Genomic DNA, 24,630 nt, shown 5'->3' with positions numbered 1-24,630 from the left:
TGTAGTCACTATCAAATTGACTTGGTATTCATATTCTTTAAATTGATACTGTCCAATGGTGCTATCATCAAGAAGAAAATGTTAACTAATCTGTGCTGCCCAACATAGTAACTAAAAGATATTTGTCTACTGAGCACTAGCAAAGTGGCCAAGTTATCAGTGCAATTGGGAAGCATAATACATCATTTTATATAAATTAATAATTTTTTAATTAATATTTTTTTAAATAGAGTCTCGAGTGGCTAGTGGCTACCATGCTAAACTAGCACAGGTTTGCATTGAAGAGGAGATGTTTGGAATACCAAGTAAAGTACCTTCAATAATGCCTTATTAACAATATATTGGAAATGACATGTAAAACAATATTAATGATCTACATGTCATTGGAAGAAGTATAGGAATAACATGAATGAGAACAAGATTATATTATGCTTTTCATTATGAGCTATATTTTCTGACTATAACAAAACATGATGTCATTATGCTTACATTATAATAGTAACATATAACTAGCATCAATAATTAAATCCACAATGCTTGCTACAAGTACAATAAAATGCCATCTGCATCATTTTAAGATGTACACTTACTGTTTATTTATTTATATTTTTAAAAAAATTTAAAAAGATTTTATTTATTTATTTGACAGAGATCACAAATAGGCAGAGAGGGAGACAGAGAGAGAGGAAGGGAAGCAGGCTCCCTGCTGAGCCAAAAGCCCAATGTGGGGCTCGATCCCAGGACCCTGGGATCATGACCTGAGCCAAAGGCAGAGGCTTTAACCCACTGAGCCACCCAGGCGCCCCTCACACTTACTATTTTAAAAATGTATTCTCTTTACAAACCCTTTTCGTGCATTGTGCATTTCATAACACTGGATTAACAGTCATTCCACATATAATGTACATTAATGTGAGAAACTAAAAAAAAATCCAACTAACTTCTCTTCTCTGTGTATGTAGATACTCAACTGTTTGCTGGTGGTATTTATACTAATGTTGACTTAGTCCTATGTTGTTAATGTGCTCACAAACATCCACACATATATCTTAGAGTACTACATTCTATTTTCTAAAGACAAATCATATTTGAATTCCAAATATTGATCTCCTGACAGATTTATAGCGTATGTTCGTTTAATCATGTTCAATAATATCTAACTTTGTTTACAGTACTTTCACTATAAAACTTTATGGTGATTTTTACCTCTAGTATGACTATTAAACACAATTGAATTAAATGATTAAAAATTCAAACCACCCACCAAACAGAATGGTTAACTGAGACTGGAACCCTGCTTTGATAGTTTTTTTTATGTCTTAGTTTCTTCATTCCTCTTTTTATTCTTCTCCATTCTTAAAATGTGTAAAGTGTTTTGTTTTCCATAAAAGAATACAGCATATCCAGCTATTTTTTTTTCTTATATAATGTAAACTACTTGACAATTAAAGCCAGTGTACGTAAGTGTCTTAATGCATTCATTTAATATTGTGCATATCTTTGTTTCTGGATAATGATGCTGATTCTATAAATCAACACAAATTTAGCAGCATGAAGGAACACATATTTATTATCTCACAGTTTTGGAAGTCATGAATCCAAGCAGGCATAGCTGGGTCCCAGGGTCTCACAAGGTGTCAGCAAGACCATAGTCATCGCGGTAAACTTCAGGGAAGAAACTGATCCCAACCTCCCCAGGCTCTAGAACAGAAGTGTCCATTTTCCTGCTATCTGAGAGCCGGGGATCACCCTCCTCCTCCAGAGCCTGTCCACATTCCTTGGTCTGTAGTAGGTCCTTTTTTCCATTTCAAAGACAGTAACAATGAGTCAAGTCATCATACTTCAAATGTCTCTGAGAGCCTCATGAGCCTCATCTTTCCTTTGCTTTCCACTCCCTCTGAACTCTGACTGACTCTTCCTTTTTTAAGGTCTCAATTGATTATACAGGGTTGACCTGGATCATCCTGGCTAATCTTCTGTTTTAAATTCACCTGATTAGAGACCTTAATTCCATCTGCCAAATCCTTCTACATGGGTGCCTGGATTAGTTTTTAATTGAATAAGGAAGGGATGGGAATATTACAAGAACACTTTTAGTTGCCTACAGATATTTCTAATATCCATTCATAAGGGAAGGGGTGGGTTTTATGTAATAAATGCTGATCATTGACTAAAGTTGATTGCTTTGCACTTTAAAAGAAAAATATAGCTAATGGTGGCTACTCCATCAAAAATGGTAATACCTTATAAAGTCAGCAGACACAACTAATTATTATGTCATATCACAGCACCCTTGATATAAGTAGAAAAAGTCCTATTTTACTCTGATTTGGAACAAGGATAGAATTCAAAAACCTTGATTACCATAAAACTAAAGTTGGTTATGTAATTTGTTATTTTTGAGGGCCATTCTGTATGTGTCAGTATGCTAATTTCTAGGGATAAATAATATACATCTCTACCCTCTAGGCACAGACAAGTGACTTTATGTATAAATTTAAATGGTCATGTTTTATTGAATCAGGACACACTGACTTATTGTTAATGACTTTAAACCTGCCCTTTGTATTAGCAGTTTCAACTATGCTGTCTGCTTCCCTTAGAGCATATATCTAATTGTCTTCATGTGGCAGAACTGGTTTTCACCACTTGCTCAAATATACATTCTCCATAATTTAAATAAATAAATTCTAGCAAACCGTTAGTTTTTTTTTCTCTTCATGTTTACAAAATTTGGAAATGTGCTTTTTAAAATTGGCATATACAAGAGTTTTTAGTCTTCAGAATCAAAAGAGTGAGGAACCAGCTCATATGCACATAAAAGGATTATCTTATAAACATGCATAACCTTACATTTTCTTGATATTTTCAGGGTTTTTTTTTTTTTTTTTAGATGTTTGGCTCAAACCAAAGAAAAGATAAAAATTACTTTTAACATGTGCTCTGAGATAAAGGAAATGTTATTGTAATAAACTCTAGGAAACACTGAGTTCTAGGTAATATGTATATTACTTATTTTGATAAAATTGTAGAGAGTGATATTACATAGTTAAAATAGATTACATTGTTAATTTTATATTTTCATTTTTATGAATAAAATTGAGAGGATGAGAATTTAATGTCAAGAGAATCATACATTTGAATTAAAAAGATTTTAAATTCTTTGTCCTTACTGAATTATTTTTTCAATATATGATTTTAAACAGGCTTTAAATTAATCACTTGACACTATATGATAAAAAACTATTATGTATTTTCTTATTGATGCTTTTTAGAAACTAAAATAAAATCTACATATGATGGGATTACAGTACTACTTTTAAAATTATCATGAACTTAGTGGTGACTAAATTCTATAAGAATCTTTGGAGAAATAGCCATAAAGCAGAATAAAATCTAAAACTTTTTTCTTTTGTTTTCTCAACATATCATTCTCAATCATTTTCAATGCCTTACCAATATAGACTACGCCATATTGTTTGTGGTTGGCCAAGATTGTACACTCTGAATGTTAACTTATGCTAAGTTCTCTAGGCATGTTTCAAAGGTATTAAGAGAATAATTATAACTCTTTCTTCTCCTTGATCATATCAAGGATTTTGATTTTACAAGAGTAGCTCACTGGCATTCTAGTTTTTATGATCTGATAGAAATGGAAGGAGAAAAATTAATGGGACAAACTGAATGCAATAAGTGGGTTCTGGACCTCAAGCCCTAAACCTAAATGGACAATATCCTTAAGCTCCTAGATAATGTGTCAGATAAGAAAGGAGCCTTTTCTTGAGGCAAGAAAGAGTTAGAAGAAGGAGCTCAATATTGAAATAGTATTTAAATTTCACCAACCAGGGATGTATGTCATCTGTGAGGTGTCAAAGTTTGCGAGATATGAGCAGGACTACAGTGATAATGAACAATGTGTGGGAACTCAACATAAGGAAAATTTCAAAATTCTCTTTTAGTTGGGGCACCTGGGTGGCTAAGTCAGTTAAACATCTGTCTTCCGCTCAGGTCATGATCTCAGGGTCCCAAGATCAAGCCCCACATCAGGCTTCCTGCTTAGTGGGGAGTCTGCTTCTACCTCTCCCCTTCCTCCTTCCTCCTGCTCTTGCTCACTTTCACAAATTTCTCTCTTGAATTATATCTGTCATGGTTAATAGGTTTTAGAAAATTAGGATTATGTCAAAATACTTGCAATCTATTGGTTACTTTGAAGTGTTTGTTAAATTACAGTCCCCATTCATAAAATAGTCATTGCCTGCTGATTGATGTTTACCTTTCTTTGTTTGACCAAATGGTTATTCCTTGATGTGGCTTCAAAGATCAGGCTAGATTATTTTTTATTTCATTTCAAGTATAATAATATTATTTAATTTTTAAAAATAAGTAGAGTTCTTAAGATAAAAATTTGGGAATTTAAGTCAGGGAAGCTAACCTAAAATAGCTAATGATCAAAATTTGCAGCTGAGTGTGTCCAAACCAAAAATACCTTCATTTGAAATAAGCACCAAACTTTGGATGTAACCTGTAGATCCTTCTCCAAATTGCCATGTGGAGCAGCAATTAGATATGCAAGTGGCAGAATTTCTAGAGACATGTCCCAAGATAAATGAGATAAATGTAGAAGATTATGAGGAAGTAAAGAATACTGGCAGGTGTGCCCCCGTGAGAGACCCCTGGTAGTACCACACCTCAGGAATAGAAATAAGGGTGTCATTTTGAACCACTTAAAATCAATGTTTTATGAACTATCCAGAAGAGAGAAGATCCTCATGAAGAGGGCAATGAATGTGCTGTCTGATAGTTAGTAGCTGTAATTCACTGTAATGTACTTTGTAGAAATAAAAATAATATGATCAGTCTTGATCTTGAGTTCTGTGGAGCAAGACATGCATGATGTATAACTAAGAAGTGATTGTGGTGTATTAGAGCCTAGAAACTAAAAATTACTCCAGCCATGTTTTATTTGTATATTTGTTTTGTTTTATCTTAAATAGGGTATTCCACATACAGAAGCCACCCTTTATCTGTGCTTCATTTTCCAAAATTTTAGTTACCCACAGTCAACCGTGGCCTGGAAGCAGAAGATCCCCCCTCCAACCTATTGTTAGCAGGTCAGTAACAGTCTAACACGAAGTCACAATACCCACATTATTAACCTTACTTCATCCTGTCATGTAGGCATTTTATCATCTCACATTATCACAGGAAGAAGGGCAAGTACAAGACAATAAGATAATTTGAGAAAGACTAGTTCACATAACTCTTATTACAGTATATTGTTATGATTGGCCTATTTTTAATTATCGTTTTTGATCTACTGTGCTTAATCAGTAAATGAAGTTGCATCATAGGTATGTATATATAGGGAAAAAAAACATAGTATAATAGTAGGTTTGGTATCACCTTTGACTTCAGACATCTGCTGAGGGTCTTGGAACATATTCCCTAAGAATCTGCTGAAACTACTGTAGTCAGTGCAATGCTGTTTTGCAATGTTATCTTTGCAAGTTTTGACTATTTATTTCATTTTTTCTGAACCCCATTTTTCTGAAAGAAAATCAGCTTTGGAGCTGAATATGTCAGAACTTGAAATGACGTTGTTTACCTTACTTGTTCAATAGTTTTAGAGAAGTCTTATAAAACCTCTGGGCATCATTTCCCTTATCTGAGGAAAGCTAGCATCCATCTCTCAAATACCTCAAATAAGTAGATCACAGATATGTAAGTTTCTTTGTAATGCTGTGGGTTCTTCGTCCCATACCCTAAATCTGGGTTAGTTTTTGATTGCTTTTAACAATAGGTCATAAAGGAGGGATGTTCTATGACTTCTTTTTGTTTGTTTGTTTGTTTGTTTGTTTCTTTTGTTCTCTGTGTGTATATGTTTTGTTTTCCTTTTTCATTTCTTTCTTTGTTGTTGTTGTTGTTTTCTTGCTTTGTTTTGTATGTTTGTTTTGGTTCTATGAGTTTTGAGACTACATCACAAATGACAGAGCTTTCAAATGATCGTCTTGGTATTGTCAAGAAAGTCCCCTCTCTGAATATGCCAGCTCAGAACTCAGCAGCCATCCTGAGAGACATCCAAACCACATGAATCAGAAACATGTGTACTCCATGTTAGGGTCCGTAGTCAAAGGGATGAGACTGATACAAAGCGAAGGTCAAACAAAGCTTTATTTCGCGCCAAGTATCGAGAATCAAACTGACTAGTCAGGGCCGTCTCTTACAAAGAGGTGACCCTTCCCCACTTCACAGACTAACTTTTATAGAGCAAAGGCCATGTGGATGAGCCTGGCTACACACAGGTGGCCAATGAGATTACAATTTACCTTAGTAGATATTTGAACTAGCCTATCACCTTGGTTAGAATTGGCACCCAAAAGGCAGGGCCCACTCTCCCTGGTAGCTAGGGAGACAGTATGTGCGCTCCATTGATTGGATGTTCCCACCTGGCCTGACCTGACCTTGTATCTGGGCTTTGCAAGTAAGTTCCTCCAGAAGGGGCAGGGTCAATCTAAGTTTACTGCATAAATGACAAAATGCTCCCCCTGGCCAAGTAGGCCCTTACACTCCAGACCAGAATCTAGCTGAGCCGATTCTTTAGCCTTCTCAGCCTAGCTGGCAGACAGTTGATTGAAGGACCTGCCATCAAAGTGTATCAACTAGTCTCGAGGATTTCAGCCATCAGCCATTCAGTTCTTCCCAGGTGACCCAGGAATTTTCTGAGCATAATACAGTGGTTCTTTTTTTTGCCACTAAGATGTGACTAACTTATATCATTATCGTAAAAAGTACTAAATTTAAGGGAACATATTTAACAAATTAAAAACACATTACAAATGTATTATGAAAATAAAATACATAAAATTTTATGAATAAACATAATAGAGTGGACAAATAAATATAAGTTTTAAAATCTGAATTGTGTTCATTAATGAATGATTGGACCATAGGAGGCTATTTAAAAATTATGACAGTTTAGAAGGTGTCCGATTATTCCAACTGGAGTTATATTAGGCAGATAGCATTATCTTGTGCCAATTGCTTGTTAGTACCATTTTAAGAAACAAACCCTAGACTAACTGGAGAAGTAAACAATATAGAATGTGTAGTAACTATGAACTGAGTTTCTCTCTTTATTCTGAATGTCATTTGTTTACCTCCTGGGGTGGGGTGGGGATAAAACTTAGCTCTTGTACTGAAAGTAGGCCAATATATTGGAAATAAAATTCAAGAACTAATGCCCAGGAACAAATTACATTCCACACTGAAAGTAAGGTATGCCAACAGAGAGCTGAGATGCATATTATTCAAGTGTGCAAAATGACTTCTTCATGAGGATTTTATAAGAGATGAATACTAAATTGGCCAGACTACAACAGGCAAATCGTATGTTAGATCAGAAATAGACACTTTAGTTTCATGAGTCATTGGCTTGGAAAACTGTCTTAAAGGTATTAAGGAAGGAAAAGAAAAAGAAGAAAAAGCACAATAAAACATAGAATATCTATCACAAACTCTGTCAGCAGGGGTGAGAAAAGCATGATGCATGGAATCGTAGAAACAGGGAATTCAATTTATCAGGAAAAACTTTTCATACCTGGCACTTTTTTGACGCGAAAAATTGCAATAACAACATTTTCTCCCTGAATTAAGATCCCACCATCTATGAAAGATAACACAGTGATCAAATATTATACATGACATAGTTTTAGATGATGAAACTGATATTTTAAAGTTAGAACTTTTCCACAAAAAGTTATTTATCAATTATGTGATTAATTTCTCACGTATATTAAAACAAAACATTTAAACATATATCATTTTATCAATAGTGTTAAAGTTGAGTAATAAACTAACTGTACAGTTTAAAATATGCTTCTGTTAATTCGATACAGTGATCTGAAACTTAAAAAAAAAACTTTAAAAGTATATTAAAATCACGGTAAATATATATTTTCACTTCTACCACATTACAACCACAAAACTATATGGAATACAAATATACATGTCCATATCAACAAAGTTATCATGTTTTCAAATTTATTTTATTTTCCAGTTTTATAGAGCTATAATTGAGAAATAAGGACAACATTGTGTTTTCATATAATGTTTTATATGATTTTAAGTGATTACCATCATCAAGCTCATTAATATAACATCTTCTCACATATAGTCACCATTTTGTGTGTGTGTGTGCGTGTGTGGTAATCTACTTTCTTTTTTTTTTTTTTTTTTTTTTTTTAAGATTTTATTTATTTATTTGACAGAGAGAGACCACAAGTAGGCAGAGAGGCAGGCAGAGAGAGAGAGGAGGAAGCAGGCTCCCTGCTGAGCAGAGAGCCCAATGCGGGACTCGATCCCAGGACCCTGAGATCATGACCTGAGCCGAAGGCAGCGGCGTAACCCACTGAGCCACCCAGGCGCCCTGGTAATCTACTTTCTTAATACCCACACTTATAGTAAATTTTAAGTATAAAATGTATTTTAGGACCTCTTACAACTCAATAGGAAAAACCAGACATTTCTTCAAAGAAAGCAGATAAAGAGCCAGCAGTATATTGTGGGTGTTCAATATCACTAATCATCAGGGAAATGCAAATGAAAACCACAATGAGATATCATTTAGCAAAGATGTAAAGAAAAGGGTACTCTTGTGCATTGTTTTGAAACTGTAAATTGATAAAGTCATTAGCAAAAAGGGAATGGAATTCCTCAAAAAATTAAAAATAGAACCTTCCATATGACCCACAATCCCACTTCTGGGTATACATCTAAAGGAAAGAAAATCAGTATCTTGAAGATATATCTGCACCCTCATGTTTATTGAAGCATTATTCACAATAACGAAGATATGGAAAACAGCCTAAATTGTCCTAACGACTTTGTCCTAATGGCATGGATAAAGAAATTGTGGTGTTTAGATATAAAGTTAGATTGTGAACAGTGAACTCATATGCAGGGAGCAGGGAATTTTCTTAGAAGAATGTAGATGATGGAACAATTCCTTCCAGTGTGAAAAGAAGTGAGATGAAGACATTCTTAGGGCAGGGAGAGTTGCTGACAGAACAAAAGGTATGTGAAGATAGATAGAACTATAAGAGTTTTTGAGGAAACTAAATAATGGTATATAGAAATGTGAGGGACAAATTTCAGATAAGTCAGTGGGAAGAAACTGCTTGAAAAAAATTTTAGAGGCACACCCTTATTTGCTAAGCTGAAGAGATTAAGTGTAATGCTCAAAGGATTTGGAAACTCTGAAGCTGTGTACGGTAATAAAAATTATAAGTTTACACATTGTTAGAGTACTTGGACAGAATGCAGAAGAGTACTTCCCAGGTGGCTGGTGCTCCCCACAGTGAACTATGGAAGAAAATCTACTGGATGGAGAAAGAAAATAACATGACTACTGTTCACCTATATAAAAATAAGAGTGAAATATTTGCTATTTTTTTATTTGTTCATTTTAATTCTCTGATATGTCTTATGGGGATTGACTTTTCTTTAAACAAAACATTTACAATATTATTTTTAACTAAAATGAGGTGGAAGCTTTTTGGTATTTGCCCATAGAGTTGAAAACCTATGTTCCTGCAAAAACCTGCATACAGATGTTGATAGTAGCTTTATTTATAAGAGACAAAACCTGGAAGAAACCAAGATATCTTTCATTCAATGAATGAATAAATAAACCATGATACATTCAGACAATGGACTATTATTCAGTGCTAAAACAGAAATGAGCCACCAAGCCATGAAAACACAAAGAAGAAACAAATTTTCATTACTTAAGTGGAAGAAGCCAGTCCACAAAGACTACATGCCATGTAATTCCAATTATATGTCATTCTGGAAAAGTTAAAACTGTGGAGACAATAAAAAGATCAGCAATCCTAGGGGTTAGAGGCAGGATACTAGGGAGAGAAGAATAGGCAGCGCACAGAGCACTTTTATGGCAGTGAAAATACTCTAGTACATTATAGGATGACACATGCTATTTGACATTTGTTCAAACCCATGGGATGAACAACAAGAATGTATCCTAATGTAAATGTCCAAAGACTTTGGGTGGTAATGCTGCCTACATGAAGGTTCATCAGTTCTAACAACTGCCCCACTCTGGTGGGCAATGCTGAGAATGGGGATGGCTATTTATGTATCTGTGTGGGGTTAGGGGTATATAGGAAATCTCTGTGCTTTTCTCTTAATTTTGCTCTGAACTTAAAAATGTTCTATTTTTATTTTAGACAGAAAGTAGATTAATTTTGTCCAGGGTAGACATAAGAACTGGGATTTACGCACAAAACATTTTGGGGGTGACAGAAATGTTCTAAAACTGGATTTTGGTGATTAGCTGTACAACTCTAAATTTACTAAAAATTATTTAATTATTACACATAGAATAGATGAATTCATAGTGTGGAAATTATACCTTAAGAAAGATTTGTTAAAAAAATTATTTTTTAAAATTGTATTTGAGAGAGAGAGAGATGAGCTGGGGGCCGGAGGGGAAGCAGCCCAGGGAAAAGGAGAAGCAGACTCCCCACTGAGTGGGGAGCCCAGAACAGGGCTTGATCCCAAGACACTGAGATCTTGACCTGAGCCAAAGTCATATGTCTAACCTACCGACCCACTTCTGCCCTGAAACTTTTTAAAAAATAAAGTCTGAAAAGAAGAGGAGGGAAAATCATGAAAGTATTTTCACTGATCAGAAGCTTACTAATTTTATTTTCTCTTTTTAAAATACTTTTCTTGTTAAATGTTTCAAAGTATTTTGAAACTTAAAAATGTACAAACTGAGGGTTTCTGGGGGGAGGGGGGTTAGGAGAAGGGGGGGTGGGGTTATGGACATTGGGGAGGGTATGTGCTTTGGTGAGTGCTGTGAAGTGTGTAAACCTGGCGATTCACAGACCTGTACCCCTGGGGATAAAAATACATGTTTATAAAAAAATAAAAAATTAAAAAAAATGTTGTGTTTTTTTCATTGATAAATAAATGATTTCAGTTTTTTTGGTAAGCACGTTGTTGTGGCAAATAGCTCTTAATGTTGCAGGAACTTGCAGTGATTTCTGGAACAAGAACCGTGCCTCCTCGCCTGTCTCTTCAAGATAAAGATGTTATTATTATTTTTTTAAATATTGGATGATAAAGCATTTACCCAAAAAATCTTGTGCTCCCAAGAGAATATTTTTAAAATGAGTGGAAATGTTTCAACATTATGTGATTTTCTTTCTAAAAATTAGTAGCTGACATTTCACTCAACTTACAGAACTTGTCGACAAACTCAGTAGATTGAAATATTCCCAAATTAGGGACATCAGCAGTTGTGTAACAAACTTATTATAAATATTGTAACAACATTTTTTAGAAATTCAAAAACTAAATGATATCAGGAGAGAAGAGAATTGATTGCCTTAAAATAAATATAATCAGTCTAATAAGGGCAGTCAATGATGCATTTTTTAACTGTTTAACATTCAAATCTAGTTTTTTACTTTTTTTTAGAGTCAGGAGTCAGATAGGTATTCTGTATGAGACTATAATAATGGATACATGACATTTATCCAAAGCCATAGAATTTTAGAGCAACAAAGAATGACCCTTAAGGATGCAAATAAAAAAACACTTTAGGAGATTGTGGATCTCAGGAAGAAAATAAAAATGTTATAAAGCAATCCAACTGTATTACATATATGAAATTGTTTCATGGAAGGGTGTGGGGGGGAATGTGCTTGCTTAAGTGACTTTGGAAATAAATGAAACCTGAAAGAGTTGAGGGAAAAGGAAATGATGGAAGAGCTGTACTCCGGTTTATGAAGTTATCTTGAGGGAGTCATTAGTTAACAAGTAGAATGCAGATACTTCTATACATAAATACTTCTATACATAAATATAATAAACAATTAAGTAAGTGGATGGCAGATGATAAGAGTCACTCCTCTCCCTGTTCCAGTGAAAATTTACATATAACCAAAGAGAAGGAGAAACATTCCAAATAATTTATGTAGAAACCACACTCCAGGAAGAGGAGTGTGGCTCCTTTCTTTAAGTGTAAGTTAAAGCTGCACTTGGTGACTTTCTTTCCAAAGAGAACTGCAATAAGAAAAAAACAAAAACAAAACAAAAACAAAACAAAACAATAAAACCCACAACAAAACAGTACATTTCTAGGGGACAATTTGACAAACACTCTCTCAGCCAGGCGATCACAACATCAACATTATTAAGTAAAGCTGATACTGTGTACTATTGATGTAATGAAAATGACACTATCTCTGTGGTCCTTCTCCCAAAAACACATAACCCCAGTCTAATCATGAGACGAGAAAAAAAAGGCACAACAGATACCAGTTGAGGAACATTCTACAGAATAGTGACTAATGTTCCTCTGAACTGTCATCAAGACAAGGGATGTCTGAGAAATGTTTCCCAGCCAGGAGGAGTGTATGGAGACATAATGCTAAATGCATGACATGGAATAGAAAGGTTACAGTAGGTAAAAAATAGGCATTCTGGACACAGGATGAACTTTAGTTAATGATACTATATCAATATCGGTTCATTATTTGTAACAAATGTATCAACCTAATTTAAAATATTAAAAGAGGAAACTGGGTCTACATATACGGGAACATTCTTTACTACCTTTGGAATTTTTCTAAATCTAAAATTTTGCTGAAAGTAACATTTCATTTAAATACACTACATGGGGTGCCTGGGTGGCTCAGCGGGTTAAGCATCTGCCTTCAGCTCAGGGCATGATCCCAGGGTCTTAGGATGAAGCCCCACCTCCTTGCTCAGAGGGGAGCTTGCTTCTCCCTCTCCCTCTGCCCGCCTTCCACCAGTGCTCTTTCTTACTATCTCTCTCTCCTCTCAAATAAATAAATAAGACCTTTAAAAAAAAGTTTAAAAATTGGAAAAAAAAACACATCCATACACAACTAGACAAAAATAAAAATAGAAATGAAGTTCCACTTATCATGAGTTTATATCCTATTTTTGGAGACAGGTTATCAACAGATATATATATCAACATATATATCAACCAGATATATATGCATATATATTCACACAATGATAAGTATTATGAGAAAATTAACAGATGTAAAAGAGAAAAGCCAGGGTGCTATTTCAGGGAGTTTGATTAAAACAGACCACTTCAAAGAGGGAAAATTTAAATTAACTGAGTTGAAAATACTATCTCAGATATAAAGTAAGAAAGGAGCGTGTCACAGTGGGAATGATCAATCCAGTCAAATGCCACTGAGAAATTTAGAAAGGTGAAAATTTAGTACCAACTTCAGATTTTTGACACTGCTGGAAAGGACAGTCGTGCCCAGCCTGCTGACCCTCGCATGGTTCCCTAAGGGGGCCACGGGCCTGAACACTTTTTAATGTGAAGATAAAAATCCTTCACAGCTTGTGCCAAGCATATTGCTTTGTTTGGGAATCTCTTTCTGTGTTCTGGGTTTGATGTGCGTATCTTTGTTCTTCTTAAGAGTGTGTGTCCTAGGGCACCTGGCCAGCCTCAGTGCTCTATATGTTCCCAGCAGAGAGGGGATGGGGTTCTTCACCTTAAGCCCAAGAGGTCACTGGGGACCAAAGCTTACTATTGAAGTTGAGCTTTATCTGTCTTCTCTATGCAAGTAAAACATCATTCCATCCAGGGCCTATGTGAGTCATGTCTTTTTGGTGACCTCGACATCTGCAAATCATACAATGAGTTGACTTCTTAGAATGGCAGTTGCTGCAGGTAGATATTGTTCTGCTCTTTGCTCTTCTTTGTACAGTGGGGCGCCTCTGTTAGAGGTGGGAGCCAGGGTTACGGCTTGACAGATGTAAGTATGTGACTCTGAAAAGAATGGTTAAAGCAGAGTATTGGGGACAATGACCCGGCTGGCAAGGGCTCTAGACAGACCTGGAGGTGAAATGTGTGCAAAATCGTGAGGGGATAAGCTGAATCCCATAAAACCTACGCAACAAGGGCCATGTTTTTTACACATGAAGGTCTTTTTTCTGTCATAAGGCATGCTCGTTTGCAGTGTTGATTTCCAAGACACCAATGTGACTGTGTTGTCACAGTGCTATTAGGAATGTGAATACTTTTCTAAGTGGGATGGTAAGTCACTATAATTTTATTTTTGTTTGTTTGAGAGTAATATTTAGATTTAGTAACCTCAGGATATACAAAATACATTTTGTGATTAAAAAAGAAAAAAGTAATAAAAGTGGATGTTTGCAGACCTGTTGGGAAAACTGTTGGATTGGTCAAGGAGAGCCGTCATTAGATCACAGTATGGTAATGCGAGTTGGGCTATAGAAATGTGAAGGGGACAGTAGCTCTTCGGAACCTAGATGGCTGATAAACTCAAACAAAGAAGTCAGAAAAATAATGATCCTTTTCAGCCACGCTAGTGTAAGAGGACTCTTTTACACTCCAAAGTATTGTTAGTTATAGAGGGGAAAGTCTTGCTCCATTTTAGACATGATTATGGTAAGTTTCCTTGGTAGCACCTAAGTGAAGGAGAGTGGGCATATATGGTTTTGAATTCAGAAAAGAGGTCTGGACAGAGATGTAGGTTTTTGAATGTTAGGCATATCAGTTGTTATTAATACACTGGGGAATGAGTTTGCCTCATAGAGGCAGTACAGCGAGAAGAGAAGATAGTTTGTTCTAGGAACACCATGACTGGGCCTTGGAAGAACAAGTGAGGTACTTGGGAGGAAGACCACAAAGAATGGAATTCAAGTGGAGAGAATATTTTAAAAAGTCAGTGAGAGGACAGTCATGAAAAGTGTTGCAAAAATCAAAAATAGTGCTAAAAACCTGTGCTCGTGACTTAAAAAAATAGAGGTCATTAATGTCTCTGTTGAGAACTTGGGAGTGTGCCAAGATGTGAATTTAGTCTCTGTGTCTCTCTATTATCTATCTATCTGTCTGTCTATCTATCTATCTATCTGTCATCTATCTATTATCTATCTGTCTGTCTATCTATCTCTTGTCTATCCACCTACTAATCTATCATCTATCTTCTCTCTTCATCTATCATCTTTATGAGTGGGTTATAGTTGCAAATGCATGTTAGACTGACCTTCTCAGGGATCCAAATTATTAGCTTGCTCGAATCACCTACTTGTCCATCCTTGTCTTCCTTGCACAGTTGGATTAAAATCCGTTTTAGAGTGACCACCGTATCTATGCAGTGTTGATATCTGCCTTCCTCCCCACAACAATTTACATAACACTGAAGTTCAGAGCTCTGGCCTAGTTTTGTTATTATGTACACAGAGATTTAAAAACAGTACAGAGTGAAGCCATAATATCCTTATTAATAGTTTTATTATACTCAATGGATTCAATTACTTTTATATCCTTTACATTAACCGGATGATCTTCAGAACCCTCTAGATATTGATATATATGTTCAGACAACCCATGCATTGGAAAATAAAATGAAACAATTCATGCAAAACATACGGTAGATACAAAATCCTGGAGATTATCACTAAGAAAATCGGTGAGCATTCTTTAATTATTTATTCCTTCTGATTTAGTATATTTATTTAAAGTTTGCTATGCACTTTTAATGTTAACTTAGAGTTAATTTTGTTTTAAATGGATTATTTAATTAAATTTTCTTGCAAAACGTATGATGTAGCTATTACTATTGCCACCACTTGACAGAAAAGAAAAAGAAAGTAGAATAAGATTAAACCAGATGCCAATTACCTAGTCACCCTTGTTATCTCCTACACACAAATTATGTTTTTAAAATTGCCATTCTTCTGGCTATTCATTTCTGGTTCTTATATTGAAATGCCTGTTTTTTGAACAATTGAACATTTTGCTTTCTACATATATGCAGATAATTTGCAAAAATGGCATGATAATAGTCAGAGAATATCTGCAGCCTAAGTGTGTTCCTGGTAACATATTGTAAATGTGTTGTGTATTATTTAAACAATCTTCCGCATGATATGTGGATTTAATAATTTTATACATTCCCCTCATTGTTTAAAAATCATAAAACTATGCTATAAACCTGAAATGGTCAATTTGTCTCAGTTCTATTTCTTTTATATTCAATCGCAGAGAAATAGTTCTAAGCCATCTGGCTGCTCAAAGAAAGTGAAAACTTGCGTTCTATTTTGTGTTCTCTTTTGATAGCAAGCTTTGCTTTTTGGTTTATGGAGCATATTGCAAAATTTCAAGCAATGGATAATTGCAAACTACTAGCAGCAGGTGCACAGACTATTGACTTACTAGTTTTATAATATAAAAAATGCATTAAGAAAATGGCTAATTTATTATCATTGACTATTCTCTCCTATGAGTACTTATCATGACATTTTATGAGAGATAAAAGTTTTGTTTTAACTTGTCATTTGTTTAACAAGCCAAAATATCCATGATGATTTCTAAGAATGAAGGAGACAACATATATGTATAATGTCGTTCCTGGCATATAGTAAAAACTCTAAGGAATGGAATCTGCTATATTTATGTATTGATTCAAATGATCAAACTATTGTACCTGTTAAATACTAAACACACATACCATAACACAGTATAAATACATACCTTTTTATTGGTTTTATCTCTTACTGCCATCACCAAAACTCATCAGGAAAAAGTTCATATCCTTTAAAATACATGTATGTGAACTTGAACAGAGAACAAATACTGAAATGCAAGAATGTTGTTTAGAATGGCAAACAATAGGATAAAGCAAATTCTCAATATTTTTTCCCCCAATAATCAAAGTGAACGTTGGATTCTAGTGGGTTTAAGCAAATTGCAGCAGAAATCTGATTTGTGGGTGTGGGTGTCAGGGTTTCCCGTCCCACCAAAAAGCACTTTTTTGACACAGCAGTGTGTCTCAGAACTCCATTCAGTTTTAACAATATCTACACAAAGATTCCACAAGTAAAAGATCACTGAGACTGAACTGCCCCCCACCCCAATATATCTTCAGAAGCCAGTTCCAAGCCCAGGTTATTGGCTTGATTCTGACCGACTGGGTATAAATCAAAGGTTCCCACGAACCCTTTCCTTAAATCCACTAGCCTGCTAGAACAGCTTATGGAATTCAGAGAAACCTTTTACTTACTAGATCACTGGTTATAATTCCTTGTAGAGGTTATAATTCAGGAACACCTAAATGGAAGAGGGGCATAGGGCAACGTATGAGAGAAAGGTCTGGAGATCGGGGTCCTCTCCATTCTCCCCACATCTGCATGTGTTCACCAACATTGAAGCTCTCTTAACCCAGTCCTTTGAGGTTTTTATGGGGGCTTCATTACAAATGCGTGATGGAATAGATCATTGGCTATTGGCAATTGATTCAACTTGCAGCCTTTCTCTCCTCAACAGGAGATAGAGGCTGGGAATGAGACTGAATATTCCAACCCTGGAATCACACAGTTGGCTCTCCTGGCAAAGGGCTCCTGTTTTAAGTGGTTCCAACATCACAAAACACACCTCATTAACCTAACAAAAGAGACCTTCCAAGCTCTAATCACTTAGGAAATTCCTAGGGTTTAAGAGCTCCTACCAGAAAGGAAACCAAGACCAAATACATACTTTATATTATAGATTATAATACCACATAGTATATCCAGATTAGTTGCAATTGCTAATTTCCCATCTACAAATTCACCTTTTTCTTCCAGTTTTATTGAGAAATAATTAACATCTATCACTGTATAAGTTTAAGGTGTTCGGGTTGATGGTTTGACTTATATAGATTATGAAATGATGACCTTAATGGGTTTAGTTAAAATCCATCTTCTCATAAAGATACAGTAGGGAGAAAAGAGAAGAGAAAAGAAGAGAAGAGAGAAGGGAAGGGAAGGAAAGGAAGGAAAAAAATATATCCTTATGATGAGAAACAGGATTTACTGTCTTAGCAACTTTTCTCGCATATCATACAGTCCTGTTATCTATCACCCTCTTGTTGCACATTCCGTCTCTTGTACTTATAACTGGAATTTTGTACTTTTTTTTTTGATCCAACTCAATAAAGCCTATCAAAATAGAAGTAAGAAAAGTATACAAGAGAGATAACCCAGATATTCACTCCTATTTATGTTAACATATCATTAAGTATTTTATTCAATGTCAATATTTTACTGCACTTCTTCTAATTTTGTACCAAAATAAAGCATCACATCAGTACATTAACATGTATAAATAATTTCTATTTTTTTTGAAGATTTTATTTATTTATTTGACAGAAAGAGTGAGAGGGCACAAGCAGACAAGCAGCAGAGGGGGAGACAGAAGCAGGCTCCTCGCTGAGCAGAGAGCCTGATGCGGGGCTTGATCCCAGGGCCTGCGGACCTTAACCTGAGCCGAAGGCAGTTGCTTAATAACTAAGCCACCCATGGGCTCCAATATAAATAATTTTTTAAAAATATATAAATAATTTAAAGTCCAGGGATGAAATTAACACTTTTCTCATAAAAGACAACCTAAAACCTCCTATTATGTTAGGTTTAGTTATGTATCATCTAGCACCACTTCAGTGCTTAATTTACTATACTTTCAATACCATTATTGATCTTAGGTATAACGAGAACTTACTCTGATCTTCGTCATCAGGCTTCACTATCATTTACTTTTTTTTTTTCTTTCTAATATATTTGAGAATTACTTTTTGTCTAGTTCCACAAAAGTACTTTGGGGCTTAAATGAAAATGACACTGATCCTATAAATTAATTACTACTAATACCATAGGGCCTTTTCCCTGGACATTGCAATTATTTTAACAGACTTGTAACTAATCCTTTGTGTATGTGTATGTGTGTGTGTCCTTTCTTTCTCCAATGGCTTCTCTTCTGATTCTGGAAAATAAAAAAAGAAATCCTTATGATGGTTTAGAGTATCAAGTGAGTACTCAGGTCTGATTTCATTTCCTGCTGTTTCCTCTCTTGCTTACTCTGTTCCAGATAAAACAGTCTCCCTTGATGTTTAAATGTGTCCTAATCCAGCAATGTTTACACCTCAGTATTTCTCTGCTTGCATTCTCTTTTCTTTTCTTTTCTTTTTTTTTGTTTTGTTTTGTTTTTAAGATTTTATTTATTTATTTGACAGACAGAGATCACAAGTAGGCAGAGAGGCAGGCAGAGAGAGAGGGGGAAGCAGGCTTCCCACTGTACAGAGAGCCAGATGCGGGGCTCTATCCCAGGACCCTGGGATCATGACCTGAGCTGAAGGCAGAGGCTTTAACCCACTGAGCCACCCAGGCACCCCTCTGCTTGCATTTTCTTTTGTAGCATAGTGACACTGAGGTCGTGTCCAATATTTGTTGTTAATAGTTCATCCATCTCTAACAGTATCTTCTCTACCATTCAGTTTTAGTTTCCTCCATGTAATAGTAATACCAAATAAAATGCTTATTTTCTGTCCTCACTAGAAGGAAAACTGCATGAGGGTAGCATTCTTTGTCTCTTTTATTTACCAGTGCTTACCCCTGTACCCAACAGGTAGTAGTCACTCTATTAATGGTTCTTAAATGAATGTGCACAGGAATGTTTGAGAGTAAAATCATGTCTGAATGAATGGATGGTGTCAGGTAAAAATAAAAGTAGCTAAGACATAATGTGCTAGTAGAATGTTTTGATTAAAGTAAGATTTAATAAAAATTCCTTTGAAATAAGATTATTATATATGATCTATAAAAGTGCTTTTGAAAGATTAAAAATATTTAAAATAATTCAGTTGCTAATTAATTTATCTATAATATAGCAAATATCGATGGACTATTAAAATTATATTTTCATTAGGAGTCAATTATATTCAAATAGCATATACTTAATAAACAATTACACATTAAACCTAGAACATTAGCCTATTTTTCAACATTAATGTAGGTCTAAGTTTCCATGATCAATAGACAAAAATGACTTCCTCTCTTTCTCTCTCTGTTGTCACTAGCTGAAGTTAGTCCTATTCTCAGCAGTTTTATGAAGAGACTCTGTTGGGGAGAAACTGAGTTCTCCTAATAAAATCCCAGTAGAAATAAGGAACTCGGGCCTTCAGCCAATAGCCATGTGAGGGAATGGCTGGTCCCACTTCAGTCCTAGTGAAGTCTTTGGATGACTCACTGAAAAGTTTGCACCAAAACCAATGAACTAAACTGTTCCACTTAAAGACTACATAAGATAATACATTTTTTCAGCCACTAAACTTCAATAATTTGTTGTACAACAATGGGTGATTAATAAACCCTGTTATAGGTAGAAGCAGTATTATCCCTTTCTATAACAGGCTGAAGTTGAAAATAAAATCTTTCCAGTCTTGCATATAATTGAGATAAAAAAATCACTTGTTTTTTTTCCATAGGTGAAAAACAATTATACTTATTTTGTCCCTATTTCTGTTTTACATGAAACATATCATTTATCAGTGGAAAAATATACTTTCTCAGATGATTCTTGTAATGCTCTTCATGGGCCTGGAAGAACAGAGGACAAAACTAAGTCATAAAAATGCACGTGATTCTCCCTATTTTTGAATTATGTATTTGTGAATTCACTTACTTGCAAAAGTTTATTTTTAACCCCCAAATCAAAGCTTGTGGTATTTTTGAGGTCATTCGAGGACATGTTCAGAGTGGTGAATGAAAGAGGAGGAAAAAAAAAAAAAAAGACAGAAATGAGATGGTTCGACCGAAGATTGAGATTCTAACACATTTCAAGAAGATAAAGCTGTAAGCATGACAAGTAAGTTTGGGTTTTGAGTCTCCTAATTGTCTTGTGAAATCCTGGATCTATCTGTCACTTCTCCCGCAGAGCAGTCCCCTTAGGGTTCTGAAGAGCAGGTGGGGTAATATCCAGAGAACAGATTACCAAGATTATTCAGTTAGACTTATGTGTGGACAAGGGTTGGCTTCATTCATAGTTCAGTGAGTCAGTGTTGTTATTGTAGCTGTTGATATTATTCTTAAAATCTTCACTAAATTTGTGCTGTCTGTAAGACTGTGTTATTCCAAATGGTGACTAGTACGGCTCAGTACACTTCTCAGTATTATAAAGCAAATAAACAAAAACATAACACAATTAGTTTTCATGCCCCTCCTCAAGGAAAATTTACATGACTCCTGTTTATCAGAACATTCCAAAGTGTATGTGATAATTCTTATATTTTTAAAAAAAGAGTAAAATTATTTGGGAGAAAACTAAAGTTTTTATACTTTTATTTAAATAGGTACCTCATAAATAGGCATTTCTATGATAACCAAACCCCCCAATTTTTCATATGGCAAAAGACATACATGTTTCTCATATAATGAACAGATTGTACTGGTGTTATAGTTCCTACTATGGATATTATCAGCATCAAATTATTTTAACAAAATAAAGGAAAAAAAAAGAAACCATGTAGAAGGATAACTCGTGGGGAATCACAGATTTAAAAGGCAAAAAAATAAAAAAAGAAAGGAAAAAAAAACCCCAAAATTAAAAAGCCAACAACTTACAAATTTAACTGAGAAGTGAAAATCAGAGAGTAAGCTGGCGTTTCTTCAAACTAAACCCCATCCTTAATGCTAAAGCACCTTCATTTTCCATAGCACATTCAGACAGAGTTTCATAAAAAGGCATTTCAATTTAATTTAAATTGGCTGAAACAATCAGATAGCTTTTTCTCTCCTAAATGACTTGCTTTTGCAATGGATGTAAAAGCTATTAGCTTTTTTTTTCCTCCTAAAAGTAGGTATGAGGTATGAGGATTTTGTCTCTTGAGATACATTCTGATTATTAATAAAGAGGTTGTGAAAATTGAACATGACTTTCAGCCAACACAGTAACACAGATTTTGTTAAGTGACAAGTGACATTAAGAGCTCTTGAGAGACAGGTTTCTGTCAGAGGAAGGAGATTCATGTTGGTGTAAAGGGAATAAAATATTTCCATTAGAGAGAGGTTTAATTTCATTTCTTACCTAAGGATTAGAGTAAACTAAATAGAATTTGTTGTTCAAGAAATTGTTATGACATCTGACTTTGGTAAAGTCCTATCTGACTTCTTGGTCATAAAGAATACCATGATCCTTTTCCATTTTCCTCAAATTTTCAAGTTTCTTATTCAGTTTCTGGCTCTAGTCTCTGCCTTGTAATGATGACATAACTATTTCCATGTTGATTATCTATTTCCTTTCATTTCTGATGCTGCAATATTATTAAACTCTACAAGAATGTGATGGCACATTCAGGTGTCATGCCTCAGACCTTTTCATTGCTCAAAAGTGCCGTGTCCCTCAAATCTCCAGTTTAATCACCAACTTCTGTCTTTCAGTCTTTCTTATATCAGCTCCTTTTCTTTCTTCTCAAATGCCTGATGTTTCTGTTCTTGACACCAGGTTCTGTGTCCAACTAAATTACAGTAATACAGTTCATAATATAATATATAATCTCCAACTAAATATATATATATATATATATATATAAAATAATCCAACTAAATTATGGTAATACAGTTCATAATTTCATCATGCATTTGCATCTGGAATTCTTTAATCCACCACATAATCCCTGATACTTTTGCATCAATAATTTCTAACCATCAGGATTCTGTATTGTTGGTGTTGAGTTTTAGGAGAAAGTAGACAATTTGGTTAGTGGAACCTACTATATTTGACTTTTTCAAATTCTTTGAGCTTTTTCTTTTATTCAGGAATAGTTAAAGTCGTTCCTTATGTCATGCATCTTGAGATGATTCAGTTCTCACTTCTGTGAAAATGCTCTAAAGTTGATAGCTCTAATTTTAATTTTCTAATGAATTTCCCATATACTGGATCCTCCCTCTCTCTCTCCTCTCTCTGTCTCTCTTCTTTTTAGATAGATAGATAACCAGCTAATTGATTAATTAAATCTAAAAATTAAAACCAAAACAAAACATCTACTCCCTTCTATAACCAATTTTTACTACACACAAACCAGTATATTTTCTTTTTTTAGATTTTTAAAAAAAATTATTTATTTGACGGAAAGAGATCACAAGCAGGCAGAGAGAGAGAGAGGGAGAAGCAGGCCCCCCACTAAGTGGAGAGCCCAATGTGGGCCTCGATCCCAGGACCCTGAGACCATGACCGGAGCCAAAGGCAGAGGCTTAGCCAACTGAGCCATGCAGGCACCCACCAGTATATTTTCTATAAAACATTTAGACAAAATAATTCATTGGTCCATCCACTTATTTGTTCTTTGATATGATTATTTCCTTACTCAAAAATATTGGGCACTAACAAGCCAGTAACTGTCCTAGATGATATGACAGAAAGATTAATAAGACATACCTGTACTAAATGACTTAATAGTCTAGAAGATCTAGAGTTAGGTATTTAGAAAAGAATCATAGCAAGTTTAGTAATAACACCTCACCCAAAAATGTTGTATAATAGGAATAGAACACAGAATGCAATGTATAGAATAGAGAATGCAAAGTGGAAGTAAGTAAAAGAACACAATCAGAGGTGTGGATGTAGATAATATTTTTAGAATCTATTTGTGGAGAATTGGCTACATGTTAGCTAAGTGATCACCAGTTACCCCAAATAGACTCAAAATATTATTTCTTTTTTTTTTTTTTTTGCTGTCATCTCTGTCATATTTTTTGAATCTTCTTGTGTGTTCCCCTAACACTTAGTGTACATCTCTGTAGTTACCACATCTAACTGTAATTATAGATTGATAGTACCTGTCTTTGTGTTCCATGAAACAGGTTATTGATGTTAATGAGAAGTCATGGTTGACTTTATATCTCAGCATCTAATTCAATGATTTGAACACATTTTATGTTGTGTAAATGTTTGCTGAACAGAACCATTAATCATCCAAGTTTCTATATCCTAAAAAACATGGCTTCTAAGGTCAAGGTTACAATACCAATCGTTGGATGTTTGACTCAGTTCATTTCTAGCACCATATACTTGAGCAATTATTTGAGCTGTCTTCCTCAGTTTCTTTACCTATGAACTGGAAAATGACATTCTTCTAGGATTATTGTGAAGATTAATTGATTTGAGCATTAACAGACCCTAACAATAGTCAGTGCTACATAAGATAGCTATTTTGTTATACACTTTCTTTGTAATTTTAAGTAACTTCTACTCTAGTTCACACACACTCACACACACAATCTATTTTCCCCTACGATAGTTTTCAACTGGATTTTGTACCAGCACTTCTCTCTTCTTTTTTTTTTTTTTTTAAGATTTTATTTATTTATTTGACAGAGAGAAATCACAAGTAGACTGAGAGGCAGGCAGAGAGATAGAGAGGGAAGCAGGCTCCCTGCTGAGAAGAGAGCCCGATGCGGGACTCAATCCCAGGACCCTGAGATCATGACCTGAGCCGAAGGCAGTGGCTTAACCTGCTGAGCCACCCAGGTGCCCCAGCACTTCTCTCTTCTAATGTATCATTCACACTACTATAAAAATTAATGACCTAAAACCAGATAGAACCAAATAATTTTCATCATGTAATTTTATATTGACAACAATTCCATCCCTTTCAATCTAGTACTCAAGGATCTCAATGAAGTATAACAAACTCCTTTTTTTCAAAAATTATTAATTTTTAACAAGCTTTATTGAATTTTAATTTATAGACCATATAATTCACATACTTGAAC

The sequence above is a fragment of the Mustela nigripes genome, chromosome 10 (assembly GCF_022355385.1).
Source record: "Mustela nigripes isolate SB6536 chromosome 10, MUSNIG.SB6536, whole genome shotgun sequence".
Classification (NCBI taxonomy): Eukaryota; Metazoa; Chordata; class Mammalia; order Carnivora; family Mustelidae; genus Mustela; species Mustela nigripes.
Note: the sequence above shows the minus strand (reverse complement) of the source record.